The sequence below is a fragment of the Plectropomus leopardus genome, chromosome 14 (genome assembly GCF_026936395.1).
Source record: "Plectropomus leopardus strain MGB_pleo_1.0 chromosome 14, ASM2693639v1, whole genome shotgun sequence".
NCBI lineage: Eukaryota > Metazoa > Chordata > Actinopteri > Perciformes > Serranidae > Plectropomus > Plectropomus leopardus.
This window is the reverse complement of record NC_142189.1, coordinates 33,308,945-33,326,699: the sequence shown is the minus strand read 5'-3', so window position 1 is coordinate 33,326,699 and position 17,755 is coordinate 33,308,945.

Sequence of the window (17,755 nt, the reverse complement as noted above, 5' to 3'; positions counted from 1 at the left end):
ATCTCTTTTCTCTGTGTCAAATAGGCTAAACGGTGACAACCTCTCCCAGGCATGTGTGTGTCATCATGAGGCAATAAAGGACTGTCAGCTGGCAATAGAGCCTAAAAGAGAGGGGGATGAACAGATTAACGTCACAGCAACTCCAGCAATCTTTACACCTCAGACAGGCTTAACAACAGATACTATCTAATTAATCATAAAATCCGCAATTCTGCTACTTATCCATCACGGCTGTCTGGTTATATATGAGAATGTGTACACTGGGGAGAAGACACTGGATTGGTAATCGATGGGTGCTCACACAGCACTTCATCCCTCTTGTGTGTGGATGTAGAGTCAAGCAGATGCTCTCACTGAGCATTCCTGGCATTATCCATCATAAAACATTTCTATATCACACTTATCAGCTTGACACTTTGCTTTGGAAGGGTTTGTGCCTGAATAAGAAGAATAAACTGAATGAAAATATACAGCCTGATGAGTGGATTCCTTTCTCTCAAATACAATTTGTGTTGTGAGTTTTAACGTCCAGTCTGAGACACTCCACACCTCACAAATGTTGCAACAATCAGAACAGGAGCAGTCACCAAGTTGTCCACTCCAATCTGCACATCTAACTGTAACAGATGTACTGTAAAAAAACATGACCAAGGTATGAGCAAGTGCCAGAGCGAGAACCACACATCAGCAACTAGCTGAAAGAGGGCATAACTCCACCTACCGTGGTGGAGTCGGACTTCCATCAATAAATGGATTATCCCCCGGTGCTTGGTGCTGGGACAAGGACAGCAGTTCAATTAAAAGGCCTAACTGAGCAATAACTGTAGCTCCACTTGACTGTGCATGGAAATGTACTGAGTTATGTGCCTACACATTCATGTTTAGTCAACTCTGTTCTTTATTAAATTTGTCTTTGTTAACACAAATGATTTTTTCTTTCATTGCCATGGAGAGATTGCTGTTTCAGATCATTTTTCCATGTGAAGTCCCTCAGGGTTCAATCCTTGCCCTAATGTGTTCTCTCTGTTCATGATGCCACCCAACTACAACATGCAGAAAAAAAGTACTGGCAAAAAATAGAAAGACTAGACAATTTCATCTAGTCAAATAATGTACAGACATAATTGAGATCACATAGGAATATTCAGCAACATCAGACAGCAGGTCACTGCATCAAACCAAGCCCGTCTGTGAGTCGGTCACACTGTCCAGCCTGTTTTCATTCCGAAATGCATCATCTATCACTTTGTTAGTGATTGAGGCATAAGATTAAGCCACTTTCTGCAGTGGTATGATAAGCCGCAGGGCTTTCTCAGTTTGTAACACAGTCAGATGGAACCTTTTGCTGTGTAATACACTGCCAATTGGCCAGGCAACACCAGGCGCAGCAGTATGATATGTGGACAGGCAGCAACAGTTGATAAAGCGGCCAAACGGACCCTGTCGTGGCTGTATGATACACCGCTGGACTATGTCAGGTTAAAACACTGATGCTAACAATGTTATGTAAGGAACACAAGGGAGTCCATAGGTGGAAGGGGGGTTGTTGGATAGGTCTGAGAAATCCTGGACTTTCACCCAGGAGGTTGGTGTTAGCGTCCCATTTGGATTAAGAGCCAAACCATGATTTTTTTTTTCTTTTCTAAAACCTTACCAGCAGCTTTTGTGCCTAAAACTAACCACCCATGCCTTAGTAGCCTAATATATACCATGTGAATTTGTTGGCCTCCCTGCTTGGTTGCATTGTGCTTTTGTTGGTTGTGGGCCCCAAAACAACAGACACAGAAGGATATCTAGAGCATAATATGTGGATGTGGAAGTCCACTGAAGGCAGCAAAATGTGATGACTTGGGATGAGAAGATGTTGCACAATCCAAAAGATTTTCTGGTACAATACTCAGACTTCACAGTTCACATTAGGAAGCCAGGATTTAAGACTATAAGACATAGTCAATTTACATAAAAAATGTACCTGTAGCCCCAAAAGCATGCCAATGATATTCTGATCCTCTCATGGATTTACCTGGCTTCTCCTTTCCCTTGTTGTTTTTCTCTCCACAATTATCAAAGCCTGAAAAATATGAGAAAGGACGAGGAGAGGATTGTGGATTGTCAAAAGTGGATTGACATTTTGCTCCACAGTCCCCGTGGATAAACTCGACTGACATTGGTGATCCCCTGACTTTTCCTCAGTGCCACAAGTAGGTTGACATTTTTGGTTCATGTTGAAATGGCTCTATCATTATTGGATGGATTGCCATTGGGTTTAGACATTTTTTCTTTTTAGGATGAATTGAAATGACAATGGTTTTCCTTAGACTTTTTTCAACTGGTGCCGTTATAGATAGATAGATAGATAGATAGATAGATAGATAGATAGACAGATATACTTTATTGATCTCAAAACTGAGAAATTGGGATATAGCAGCGCCATGCAGTAAGAACAAGAGAATAAAGAGCACACATTATTAATAGAATATAAAGGAATGCGCTTAAAAAAACTAAAAAACTAAGAGACTGTACATATATACATATATACATACATATTATCATCATCATCATATTATTATCATGTCCAGTTTATTTTATTTTTTTTAGTTTATGACTAAATACCCGCTATTCCCATCAGTCTCAGCAAGAAGTTTGTGTTAACTCAAGGGTAGGCAGTTTTTTTGTTTTTTTTTTAGCTTTACTGTTGCACTGGGTTACTGTATGGGGCTGGTACATATACTGGTCTGGTGGGGGGGGGGGCTTAGGACAAAAAGGGGAGACCGTCAGTAGGAGGGCGTATTTTGAAATTTTTCAGTTAACTATTAGGATTTGAACCATTCAGTCCAATAAAATTTTGGAAGTCTATTGTACCCCCATTTAAATTAGCAGAGCACTAAACCAGAGGTTTGGCTGGTTTACCTGCACATGTCTTTGGAAGATTTGAGGACTTTCATACCACGTAAGGAAATGTACAAACTGGCTAACTAGCGTCAAGACAGTCTTCTGGTTTCTCTTTTTGAATGATGATTACAGATGACCGTTGCTATGGGCTGAAGATGACCACCAGCGCAGGCATTATACCAGCTTAACACTAGCATGTTAGCGTTGTATGCTGACATTATATGTTTGCTCAGAGGACCACCTAAGTGCAGCCTCACAGAGCTGCAGACATGATTGTAGACTCTTTTGTAAAATCAATTTCAGAGTTCAAGGTTTTCTTTTTGGACAGAGCTGTATGCAATATATCATTCTTGTGATTAAACCTGCTTCAAGCAACCAGATATGCGTTGTCCAGAATAATCACCTCATGAGACTCGTCTTACTTTTGACTTAAGCCAAGTTCCCATCCAAATTTTTATTTTTTTTTTATTTCCAGAAAATTGTTTTAAGAAAATGTTAATTAATGCTTGCTTCCATCAAATATAGTGTGATTATTCAACATGCTGTCATTTTGCAGTGGAATTCCATGTGTAGATGCTACGCTCTATATTAAGATCTATGCTATTTTGGTCCAGGATACTGCTACTTTGATGTCAACACAAGCACATGACAGAATTATGCGAGACATCAACAGAAGCACATGCTGGCATGTATGGTTAGGATTAGGGGAGGGAGGCACACGGTAAGATGTAAAAAAAAAAAACCCATCGCATTCAAAGTGGTATTTCGTATTCAGTAAACAGTGGACTCCTGCATAAAAATCAGCGGTTTGTTGGATTATTCCACCGCCCCTCCTGCCCACCCCAGGGACCTTTGTGCTTCTTATACTACGTTGTTACTGGCAGCATTTTAACCAGGTGCCATTCAGCGGTGCATCACGCCATCCACTGGCGTGTAATAACACAGCAACAGATTCTGTCCGTCTGCATTCTCAGCTGCCGCCATCGAGCGGCATATTATGGACCCAAAAGGTGGCTTTTGGTGTTGTAATCTTACACCAAAAGCCCTGTAAAAGCAGCTGAATTTTACCGTTTAACATGAGATCGGGTTGGATTCTATGGAGATAAATGGTTGATGGAGTTAATATCCAGGCATGGCCATTAATCCATTGCAGAAGAAGAGGACACAGTGGAATAAAATATTTAAAAGAGTCAAACCTCAAACAATTGAAAACCTGAAAATACTGAACCCCAATTTGCTCCTGATGCAGCGTGTGAATGGTTACCACCTAGTAGGTAGCCTCTGCCTTTACTGTGTGAATGTGTATGTGAATGGGTGTATGTGACATGTCCCGTGAAAGCACTTGAAAACACTTAAAAAAGCGCTATCGCTACATGATAGAGCCATTTAAACATTAACCAAAAATGTCAACCTACTAGTGGCACTGAGGAAAAGTCAGGGGATCACCAAAATTGCTACAGTCCATTTACCATATGGCAGCACATGTTTACAGTGAATGTGATATGTAAATACAATAAAATCTGGATATGAAGAGAGAACTACTCGGTGGAAAGGCTTTGAATTTCGTGGCTCTGTTGTGCATTTTAAAGCCCGTGCCGATGGAGGTGTGGAGCAGACAGGGCTGACTGATTCTGATTTTTTTTCATAATACTCTCAGTCTGTCATCATGCAAAACCTGCAGTATTGCAGATGATGATGAAAGAGAGCTGAGGCTGTTGGTACTGTGCCAACACTGTGAGTAATGTAGCCTACCAGTCCAATATGTTGGTGATAATAGGACACACTGTGTGAGCCAGAAAGGCTGCATCCTATAACTAAGCTTTTTGTCCACACCACGACTCACATCAGTGCCCGTGCACACACACACAGACACACAAATACAAACAATAGGCAGAGGCTCAGAGTGCAGGCAGATTAGAGGAGCCAACTGGACTCCACAGAGCTGAGTCAAGGTCGAATGAAAGAAACAAAGAGAGCCAGACCACCAACTTTCAACACAGGATCCCTTCTCACTGCAGAGCACATCCTTAATGAACTGCTTTACATTCTAAAGACAAATCCTGCACGAGAGAGACAGATGTTTTGGTTTTCTGTCCTGACTAAATGTATTTAAACAATCTTAAACTGAGGGGTGTGATGTTGGACTGAACATCAGCACGGCTGGGATTCAGTCATAGGCATCAGTCCATAATTGAAGAGCTGAAGATAATCACAGTCGTGCTCATATTCGGCACAACAGCACAACCTCAAGTGTGATATTTTTTTTATACAACAGTTCAACAGTCACCACTCATAAGATAACAGTCACAAGCGATGCCAGCTTATGATTTATTTGTTTCATAACAATTTATTTGGCTCTGCCAACACAAATATTTCCAAAACTGGACTGGGACTGGACTGTTGCCAAGCAACATTCCGGCACACTAATTTCCTTCTTTGTGTAGGTGGACACTGTACCACAGGCCAGTTATTCTGTCTCATGTACATTCATCTGTATGTGTCAGTTCATTGTGCAACCAGTGAATAAAGAGTCTGTTGACAGTCACCTTGGTGGCTGTCATAGTATAGTATGTCATTCAACAATCATTGAAAAGTCATAGCAAAGTACATTGTCAGTAAATAATAAAAGAAAAATAATATAGATTCTCATCCAAAATGCAACAAAAACATCATAGTATAGTATGGGCCATAGAATATTTTGGGGTAAAATATACAATAAGATACATAAAAATATAAATAAAATATAAAAATAAAAATATAAATAAATATAAAAAGAACAATAATATAATGTATCATACTAAACATAAAAACAAAATTCAGAAAACAGCAGTCTTAAATACCACTTGCTAGCCAAACACACAGCTAATGGGCTGAGCCCTCCTCCTCCTCCTTGCCACAGGCAGACTACAGTGGACCTAATGCACGTAGCCAGACAGCGGGACACTGAACATGAAGTCAGCACACTGACCACCGATGCACGCTCCATGACTGCAGCGGCTAGGCCGCTCCTGTTTGAGTATGCACCCTGCGTCGCAGATAGCCTCCAACGAGCCATCACAGTTTCTCTACATAAATATGCTGAAGTTTTATCTTTCAGTATATTTTTCAGCATGCAGTTAGGTTACTCTGGAGAGTAACTGTTAGAGAATAGAGTAAGTGTCTTTAATCTGGATTGTTGCAGGAATAACATACGTACATTTGCATAAAACAAGCATATTTGTCCTCTCCGATATTGATAAGAGTACAAAAAAATGAAAAAGGACCCTTGAAGGTACCTTTAGAACAGAAAAAAAAGTGTGATTAATTTGCGATTTACTGCAAGTTAACTATGGACAATCATGCAATGAATTGCAGTTAAATATTTCAATCGACTGACAGCCCTACCAAAAATAGAAAGAAAGGTTATAGTGTGTATAGTATAGTATAGTGTGTATAGTACGTAGTATGTCCTTTAAATTCATCAAAAACAATATAGTCTATTGTGTTGTCCAAGAATTATGAAAAATGTCATGGTATAATATGTCATCCAAAATTCACGAAAAACGTCATAGTAAAGTATGTTGCCAAAGATCATATAAAACTTCATAGTGTAATATGTCGTCCAAAAATCTTTAAAAAATGTCATAGTATAGTAAGTCATCCAAACACCATGAAGAACATCACACTATATTATGTCATCCAAAAATTATTAAAAAATGTGATACTATCGTAGGTCGTCCAAAAATCTTTAAAAAAGTCACAGTATTGTTAGGGGTTAGGCTTAGCCTCTCCCTTTCCTTGTGTTTTCCTGTTGTTTCTTCCCCTCCCTATTGTGTCATGTTTGTCTCAGTCTGTCTGTGTTGCTGGGCGTGGACTTCTGGCTCTCTCCTCCTGCCTCTGTGTTGCTGGGCGTGGACTCTGGGTTCCCTCCTCCTGCCTGCCCATCTGATCTCCTGCAGCTGCTGGTTCTCCTCACCTGCACCTAATCTCCAATCAAGCCCTGCAGTGTATATAACCCTGGTTCAGACCTCCAGACTCCGCCAGATCGTTCAGTCTCTGTAGCGGTACAGACGTCTAGGCCTCCTTACCTATGATTATTTGGCTCATTTGTGGTTTTGTTCCTGAACAACCAGTTTACCTGTTTTTCCTCTGTGCCTCAGATCCTCCATGCCAGCTCCACCACTTTACAAGACTTGACCTGCCTCACCTCTGTCTTCAGCAGCCAATTTGGTTTCTCCACCTTCCACTCCACCGCCTGCCCTGCTCCACCGAATCCAACCTCCTCAGCCTGTCCACTCCAGCCAAGCCTTCAACCAACTTTCCTTTTTTTTTCCTAAAATAAACCGGCTAAACAGTTCAGTCTTCTGGTGTCTGCTTTTGGGTCCCAATTTTGAACTGCCTTAACAAGTATGGTATGTTGTCCAAAATTCATAACAATATCATACTATAGTATTTTGTCCAAAACAAGCAAAGAAAAAGCATGTCATTCTGTTGTATGATGTCCATAAATCATGAAAACATCATAGTATAATATGTCATCCAAAAATCATAAAAAAATGCCATTCTATTTATTGATGTCCAAAAACCATAAAAAATGTCATATGTGTTTTAAAAATCATGAATAACATCATAGTATAATATGTCATCCAAAAATTATGAAAAAAGTCAAATTATAATATGTTGTGCAAAAATCAGAAAAAAAGATCATATTAAAGTATGATGTCAAAAAATCATTAAAAAATGTCATACTATTTTATGATGTACAAAAATTATAAAAAACTCATAATATAGTCAGCATAGTCATAGTATAGTATGGCTTCAAAAAATCATAAAAAAGTGTAGTAATTCCATCTAATAATAATAATAATAACTTTATTTGTATAGTGCTTTCAACTCAAAGTCCTTTACAGAAACACACAACAGATAAAACCATAAGGCAATAACGGATAAAAACAATGACTAAGAATTAAAAACAATGGCTAAGAATTTAAAACAATGGCTTAGAATAAGAACAGTGGCTAAGAGATAAAAACCATGACTAAGAAAAATAAAAATAAAAATAAAAACAGTGGCTAAGAAAATAAAACAAAAGCCAAGATAAAATAATGGCTAAGAACTGGTTAGGAGTCATATACCATAGAAAACAAGTGGGTCTTTAACTTTGAACACCTCTACTGTGCAAGCTTGCCGTATGTCAGTGGGGAGAGCATTCCATAAAGACGGTGCACGGGAATGAAAAGCCCGTGCACCGACTGTCCTCTTTTTAGTTCTAGGGACAGTCAGCAGACCCGTCCCCTGGGAGCGCAAGGACCTTGCTGGTTCGTATGGAACAACCAGTTCCTTTAAATATGATGGTCCAATGCCATTCACAGCTTTATAAGTTAAAAGAAGTGTCTTAAAATCAGCTCTAATATGAACTGGAAGCCAATGGAGAGAAACTAGCACTGGAGTAATATGATCATATTTTTTTGCTCCTGTCAGAATGCGAGCTGCTGCATTCTGAACCATTTGTAGGCTGTGAAAGCTCTTCTTTGGCAAGCCAGACAGGAGAGCGTTACAATAATCCAGTCTTGAAAACACAAATGAGTGAATAAGAACCTCGGCATCATTAAAGGACAACAAAGAGCGGATCTTAGCAATCCTCCTAAGATGGAAGAAGGCTATTTTTGTCACCTCTCGTATGTGGGAGACAAATGTAAGAGACTGATCAAAGGTCACGCCAAGGTTTTTAACAGTGTCCTTGCACTGAATGATGCCATCATCTAAGGTGCAGCCAGCGATTTTGTTTAGATGATTTAGTCTCCCTGAACCAATCACCATCATCTCAGTCTTGTCCGAATTTAAACATAGGAAGTTTGCTGCCAGCCAGCTCTTCACCGCAGCCAAACAGGCCTCAAGCTTCAGTATATCCGAGCAACTGTCAACAGTAATTGGTGCATACAGTTGCAGGTCGTCCGCATAACAATGGAAGGCAATCCCGAAAGAACGTATAACATCACCCAATGACCCCAAGTATAAAGAAAACAACAAAGGACCAAGGACAGACCCCTGTGGAACCCCATACCTGACTGTCCGCTTCTCCGATATTACAGTTGTGTTGGACACACTGAGATCTGTCGGACAAATATGATTTTAACTACTCGAACACTCTGCCTGAGATTCCATACATGTTTTTAAGCCTGTCAAGCAATATACCGTGATCCACAGTCTCAAAGGCAGCGCTTAGGTCCAACAGTAGAAGAACTGATGTTGAGCCTGAGTCAGTTGCCAATAGCAAATCATTCAGGACCTTTGTGAGTGCTGTTTCTGTAGAGTGATGGGACCGAAATGCAGACTGTAGTGGCTCAAAGTAATTATTGCGTGACAAGAAATTCACAAGTTGTTTTAAGACAACTTTCTCAAGGACCTTAGACAGAAATGCCAGATTTGAGACTGGCCTGTAGCTTACCAAGGAATTTGGGTCTCAAGTCCATCAGGCCTCAACAAATCTGAGAGCGAGCGCGAGAGAGAGAGAGAGAGAGAGAGAGAAAACAAATAGAATTTTTTACTTTCTCTGACCCTTCAATATGCAAGCCTCAGTTTGTGAAGTAGGTAACAGCACTACTTACCACTTGAATGGTCGTCCTTCTGTTTTCAATTGTTTTTCTATCCCTCGGTTAAATTCTTCCACTTAAATGAATTAGTAACACAAACAACATAAACACTGCTGGGTTAACCAGCAGATGCTGCTTTTTGAATTGTTTCAAATATGAAACAATTAAAAAACTAATGTTGACAGCTTTTACAACATACCGTTACCTTTCCTTACTTTAAAACTGAACATACAATGTTTTTTGTTAAGAAATGTTGTCAACCAATAAATGAAGAAAGAAGAAAAAAATAATTAAATTAAAAAAATAAAAAAGAGAGAAAAGAAAAAAACTAGAAAGAAGAAAATAATGGATGAGAATGAGGAATTGTTGAGAGCTACAGCAGGACCCTCAGATCCGGGGCCACGGGTATGGGTCAAAGCGCTTTTAGATCAATAGGCCCAACAGTTTCAATAGCTTTTAACACCAGTCCTGCAGCATGTGACACCAGAGCAACAAGCAATGACAAGAGCAATGTCAACAGTGCCAAGTAATCAAAGTCAGTATGCTGGTGTAACCCCTCCTCCACCAACATTAGAACCTCCAGGGCAAACTAGCAGGTGGACATACAGTTTGCAGCAGAATTAGAGGTATTTGGGAAGAGGTCACACAATGCAGGTCAGCCTCCTACCTCAACCACTCATGACCCAGCTGTGCGACACAGAGATGAGCGAATGCCTTCCACTCCAGCACGCAATGCTTAACACGAGCAATATGAAACTCATGGCAACAATGGAAATCGACATGACATGATGCGTCAACCGCCCCATAAAGCTTCCAAAGTCAAGCTAGCAACTTATTGTGGCAAAGAGGACTCGGATTAATTTCTGCTCCCCTTTGAACATCAGGCACGCAGGTACGGATGGACTGGTGTAGAGCATGTTGATAAGCTCCATGAGTGCCTTCGTGGGGTTGCTATTCACTATGTCTGCTCCTTTCCGGAACACATCCGTGAAGATTACACCCCCCTTAAAGAACAACTCACACAGAGGTTTGGTGTAAAAGACCCCCCTTCAACTCTGCGCAGGAAGCTGGGAGAGCTTTGTCAAGGAAAATAATCTTCGGCAGTTTGCTGAGGAGGTGCGACACCTTGTGAGCTTGGCTTACTCTGGAACAGACCTATTACTGCTGGACCAGCTAGCTACTGATGCCTTTTTGAACGGGCTGAAGAGCCAAAATGTGGCATATGAGGTAATGAATCGTGATCCACAAACACTGGCACAAAAGCGAGCTGAAGCCCACAAACATAACTTTAAGGCAACCTTGGGCCGTGATGCCGAGATAAGGACAGGAAGGGCTAGACATATCTCCTGGGCAGATAAAGAAGGTGACTTACCTGATGAACTTTTCCCTGCCTTCAGATGTTTACAGAGCCCCAAGTATGTCACTGAGGAACAATTTAAAATGCTGTTGGACAAGGTGGAGCAGCTTCACCTAAAGTTGGAGCACCTGCAGCCGATGGCTAAAGACGGTGGGGGCGTGGAGCGGTATTCATGTTATGGCAACAGAACACAAGAAAAAGAGAGTGGAAAGAAACCAGCACTGCAACTGCCCTCTCAAAGCTTGAGAACACAATCACCCAGCCCAAGTCAAGCCAGTAGAACCACCTGTTCCCGTTGTGGGGAAGCAGGGCACATCATGAGAGAGTGAGCCACAAAGATATTCCCACAAGTAGTGAGCAAGGCGCCCCAAGGAGACCTGCAAGTAAGGAGAATCAACTTCCCACCCCGCAGCTAGGACACACAACTAAAAGAGGGCCCAGCCTACAAATGGAAATAACAATATATGGCCTACGTGTTCCAGCAGTTGGAGCAGAAGCCATGGTGATATCCAAAGAGGTCAAAAATATGCTCCCACTCGAGGCATGGAAACCTCTCAGAAAAACCTCTGTCCGGAATGTTGCAGTTGGAAGCAGAATGTGCGCCTTTGTTGAACTGGAGGTGACCCTGGAAATTAGGAGACGGAAATTCAACTGTAAAGTCTTTGTTGGCCAAATCCACAATTCTCGTCTCCTGAGCCTTGACGCAATGCAAGCAGCTGACATGACAGTCTACGCTGGCCGTGTTTGTTGGCAAGGAGCCAGTGCCTTCCTGGGTCATTGATGGCAATGGCTATTCTGTGGCATCTGTGCTCCTGGAAAACAACATTACCCTGCCACCTGAAAGTGAGTGCCTTGTTTGGGGAAAAGTTGATAAGCAAAAGCCTGGGCTCCCAGCAGTTCTGAAACCACTCAACATAACTGAGGCCGTCTCTTCAGGAAGTGTTGCCATCTACATGGAACCCATAGTCCCTTTCAGGCTCTGTAATTTCTCCAGTGCCACAGCATCCCTGCCCCTTGGAGTTTGTGTTGGTGTTTTGGTGGAGCTCTTTCCAGATGACCCTCCTATCACATCTGATCCAGAGAGTGGCCACCGGGAAAATGTGCCAGAGGAGGAAAGTAGTGAGAAAGCCAGGCCAGTGGTTGGACAAGTAGCAACAAATGCAGTAGATCTACCAGAACACCTGCAAGACCTGTACACATTATCAAGTGGGGCTCTCAGTGATCAGCAGACGACATTGATTGAACTCCTTCAAAAGTACAAGTCTCTCTTTGCAGCCAGTGATACAGACCTTGGCTGTCTCTCTACTGTCACCCATAAAATTGATACTGGGACTGCAAGACCAGTACCCCAACCAGTCCGACGGACACCTCTGGGGTGTCCGTGGGGAGGAAGAGCAGCACCTCAAAGAAATGTTGGAAGCAGGAGTAGTTGTTCCATCCTCCTCTGAGTGGGCATCACTCCTTGTTCGCAAAAAGGATGGCGGTGTCCATTGATGTGTTGACTATTGGCATCTGAATAGCCTTACACTGAAAGACGCTTATCCACTGCCTAAAATAGACGAGTGTCTTGAAATCCTGGGAGAAGCCACCGTCTTCTCCACCTTGGATCTCCAGTGTGCATACTGGCAGATTGCTGTGGATCCTAAAGATTGTGGCAAAACAGCATTCATCACCCGGTACGGCCTTTATGAGTACACCAGGATGCCATTTGGCCTTTGTAAGAGCCTTGGAACTGGTCCTCCGAGGGTGTAAGTGGAAAACGCTTCTCATCTACCTGGATGATATACCTGTAATCATCCTAGGCAGTGGGGTTGAGGAAAAATTGCAGCACTTAGCAGACATCTTTGAGTGCCTCCACAGCTACAAGCTTAAGCTAAAACCAAAGAAGTGCTATACTAATCTGTTGAGAGACAGGGTCATTTTCCTGGAACACATGGTCCAGCGAGAAGGAATAAGTGATCAAAGATGCACGAGAGAAAATACTTGCTCTGTTGGCCACAAATAGAACTTCACCAAGGAGTTATGCACTACTGTTGGGAGAATGCGGACAGATGTAACCCATTCCTGCTGTTATTGATCTCTGCCTCACTGCAAACCGAAGTCATGCAGGTTTGCCATGACCACAGTCTCACCACAGTCTGGACATTTGGGAGAGGCGAAGACCCTGCAGTGTCTGAGGCAAAGCTACCATTGGTACACATGGAAAGTGATCTTTGTAAATACATTCAACGATGTCCCCAGTGCAAAGCCCGGAAATCAAGCAGTCCTACATGAAAGGCCAGGCTGCAGACTTACCAGACAGGAGCACCTATGGACCGGTTGCACCTTGATGTACTGGGTCCATTTCCCACCTCATCCTCTGGGAATAAGTACATCTTGGTCATCATGGATCAGTTCATCAGCTGGGTGGAGGCATTCCCTATCAAAGACCAAGGAGCAGAAACCACAGCCAAGATACTGGTCAACAACTTCATGTTGTGCTTCGGAGCCCCATTGGAGCTACATACAGACCAGGGCCATAACTTTGAAAATGCGCTGTTCAAGAACATCTACCAGCTCTTTCAGATTTCCAAGACCAGGACTGTGCCCTATCATCCAGCTTCAAATGGACAGATGAAGCGTTTCAGTCGTACACTTCTCCAGATGATCCGTTGCTATGTAGATCAGCACCAGCCCCAACAGCTGCATACCGCAATGCACAGAATTCTAGCACCAATTTCACATTCAACATGCTAATGCTGGTAAAAAAGGTCCATCAGCCGCAGGACATCTGGTTAGGGGTGGCAGAATGCAAACATGGTCAAAAAGCAGCATCTCCATGCAGCTCAGCAGAGGTAAAAGAGGACTCATGACTTGAGTTCAGCAGCAAAGCTATGATGTCAGAGACAGCACAAAAAAGAAAGGTTTCAGCCTCAAGTTACAAGCCCCTTGGAGAGGCCCATGTATAATCAAAGCTCTCTGTGGCCCTGTGCTCTTTAAGATCCTGACTCTGCAAAAAGAAGATCGTGCACCATGATCGGCAAAAGCCTTACACGAGTGACATAATTCCTGCATGGATCAGGCTACAGAGACACTAAGTCCTCTCACAGTGCCAGGAGCCGTTCACACCACCTGAGTCACCTCCAACTGCACCAAAGCTTGTGTCTACTGACCATGTACCATGTATCTGGGTTGGACCCTTCCAAGCATCAAAGAAGAAAATGCAAGTGACAGGTTGCAGCACGCAGGTGCAGGAAAGCTGCATCACGCCAACACCAGAATGAGATACATACGTCGGATTCAGACGAAGACAGCCAAGGACCACTTACAAGGGAAACTCTTAGGGGACGTGAAGTGCGACCCCCAGTTCATTGTCAGGAGAGTTGAAATAAATGACTGATTGTTTAATCCAGCTGTTTGAAAGAGGGGGTTAGTGTAATACTGGTATTATTTTGCTATTATTTTTCCTATTTCCCATAATATTTTGCACTGAGCATCAGTCATGTTCAGATAATCTGACATGTTGAAATAACCACAGTATTTGTTGCAAAAACGTTACCATGCTACCAGATATACGTAGGTGGTTTGAAGTTTAATTTTCACCTTTGAGCATGTCGTTGTGTTTGCTCACCTGCTCAGGTGTGGAAAGTTTGTCAGCAGTGGAGTTAAAGCGTTCTCCAGACTGTACTACTTTTGCAACTCTTCAGTAAAAGAAGATAATGTGATATTCCTTATCCCGAATAATCCTTCCTCCCGCATGAGTATCCCTTTTTGGGGGTGGCTAACAATACTGTAGTATGTTGTACAAAAATCATTAAAAAAAAATGTTATCGTATAGTATGATATCCAAAATTCATAAAAAAACATCATAGTGTAGTATAATGTCCAAACATCATAAAAACATCATACAACATCTACACGATGTACAAAAATCCTTAAAAAACGTAATGGTATAATATCACATCCAATATACATCAAATCACTATCACTATACTACTCTGTCAAGCTTAAAGGTTCCCTTTTACTCCTAAGTGAGATATGAAGATATCATAAGGTTAATTTTGGTTTAAATATTTATTTTCTGTCAGATAATGAACATGATAAATATACTGTAGAACAGGCATCACCAACTGGCAGGCCTATTCAACTAACATTAAAAAGGTCCAGTTACAAAAAATCCTCCCAGCAAAGGTCCAAACCTCATAACTTAAATCAATATCGCGATTAATTGAACATTTTACCTCAATTACGATTAATTAATGATTATTTTGTTTTCTGCTCTTTTTTCTGATTTGTTTTTTGCCCTCATAGTTCACTGACACAGTTTCATTTGACCATGAGCATGACCATTTGTTGGAGTGTAATAAACATATGATTTATTATTATTTATTAATCTTTCCAGCATTATATAAAAATTAAAAGCTCCATCTTAAACAAACTTCAGGTAAATTTAAGCACATTGTGCTGATAATAGGCCAACCTCTCTTGACCGCAGGACTCTGACTTGGACTATTCTGTGAATCTTCTGTGAAATATCTGTGCTATTAATCATTTTACTCAGGAATTAAAAAACCTTTTGAGTAGGCCTACTTTTCCTATAGCTGCCAACAGCTTGCCCAAATTCCCAGTTAGAGTAAAAGTAAAAATAAGGTAATGTGCTTGTGGCCTCAGGCCCCCAAAATATTACATCTGCCCCTGGTAATAATAATGAGAGTTTAGCACAAGCGGCTGGATGAGACACCGAGCAATGCTTCCTGGTATTTCTAAATAATTCCATCCAAAGTCTGATTAAACGTGAAACTAACACAAAGTAGTCTGTAGAAGTCTAACGAAGTCAGTTTCCACCTCTACAAATTTGGCAAATTCATACACTGCGGTGTTGTGAGGAGAAGCTGTGGTCTGTTTGTCTGTCTCACTGCTCTGCTGTTGGACCATCAGCTGTTTGATCCGCGATAATGAAATGCTGTGGCTGTCAAACACTCAGCTGTTCTAGAGTCGTTCACTGCATTTGGTTCGCCACGGCACTGTTCTTATTATCACTGGCTGTTCCTGTTGTCTGTCAAAACATGGCTGGAATGCATTCTATTGACATTCTATCGACTACGTCTCATATTTCAATCGAGGAAAAGTTATATCGCAATTGATATCATTATCGTTTTATCGCCCAGCCCTATGTACAAAAATCATTTTAAAAAAAGTCATAGTTTCGAATTTTGACCAAACATCATAAAAAACATCATAGTATTGTAGGTCCATCCGAAAATTATACAAAAAGTCATAATATAGTATGTTGTTCAAAAATTATGAAACACATCATAACATATTATGTCAACTGAAAAAATAAAAAACATAAACATAGTATGGTGTGTCGTCCAACAATAAAAAAAATCCATCAAAGTATAATATGTAATACAAAAATCATAAAAAAGCTTCATAGAATAATATGTAATACAAAAATCATAAAAAAGTCATTGTGTAGAATGACGTCATAAAATCTGAAAAAACATAGTACATCATTTTGTCTAAAATAACAAAAAACGTCATAGTATAGTATGTCATCCAAAAATGAAAAAAAAAAAAAAAATTGTACTATACTACTGTCATCCAAAAATCATATAAAATGTCAATCATTACCCATTATATGAAGAAACTAGCCTTAACTGCAGAGCAGGGGTCTTTACTGGGTCTTAATTGGATCTCATAGAGGAGACTGTCTGCAAAACTCCAAACACTTTCTTTTAACCCCTGTCAGCAAGTAAAAAAATCTTGGAGTAATATCTGATGCAGACCTCAGCTTTGAGCCCCATATCAGGGATGTCACCAAAAAGGCTTTCTATCATCTAAAGAATATAGCCAGAGTGCGACAGTTTCTCTCTCAGGTCAATGCAGAGACTCTTATTCATGCTTTTATTACTTGCAGTATTGACTATCGTAACGCCTTTCTTTCTGGCTTCCTAAAAAGAATATTTTTCAGCTGCAGCTGATCCAAAATTCAGCTGCACGCATGCTGACATGCGGATCGGTGCAGCGTCTGCAGTAATGTGGACTCTGCACCTATCTGTCGTGGTGAAGAGGGAGCTGAGCCAAAAGGCAAAGCTCTCGATTTACTGGTTGATCTTCGTTCCTACCCTCACCTATGGTCACGAGCTTTGCTATTGACCGAAAGAACAAGATTGCGCATACAAGCGGCCGAAATGAGCTTCCTCCGTAAGGTGGCTGGGCTCTCCCTTAGAGATAGGGTGAGAAGCTCGGTCATCTGGGAGGAGCTCGGAGTAGAGCCGCTGCTCCTCCACGTTGAGAAGAGCCAGATGAGGTGGCTCGGGCATTTAATTGGGATTCCTCCCGGACACCTCCCTGGTGAGGTGTTCATGGCACGTCCCACCAGTAGGACACCCCGGGGAAGACCCAGGACACGCTGGAGAGACTACGTCTCACAGCTGGCCTGAGAACACCTCGGGATCCCCCGGGAAGAGCTGGACGAAAGTGGCCAGGGAGAGGGAAGTCTGGGCTTCCCTGCTTAGGCTGCTGCCCCCGCGAACCAACCCCGGATAAGCGGAGGAAAATGGATGAATGGATGGATGGCATGCTGACAAAGACCAGAAAGAGAGCCCACATTACACCAGTTTTAAAGTCTCTGCATTGGCTACCAGTATCTTTTAAAATTGATTTTAAGATTCATTATTGGTTTTTAAAGCTCTTCATGGTTTTGCACCTTCTTATTTATCAGATTTGCTTTTAAAATATGAGCCCAGTACAGCCTACAGGTCCTCAGGTAGTGGTCTTTTAATGCCCAAAGTGAGAACCAAAACATACGGTGAAGCAGCTTTTTATCATTACGGCCCCCATCTGTGGAACAGTTTGCCCGAGAACATGAGGGCAGTACATAATGTTCATGTTTTAAAAAGCAATCTCAAGACTTACCTTTTTAGTTTAGCTTTTAATTGAAAAATATTTT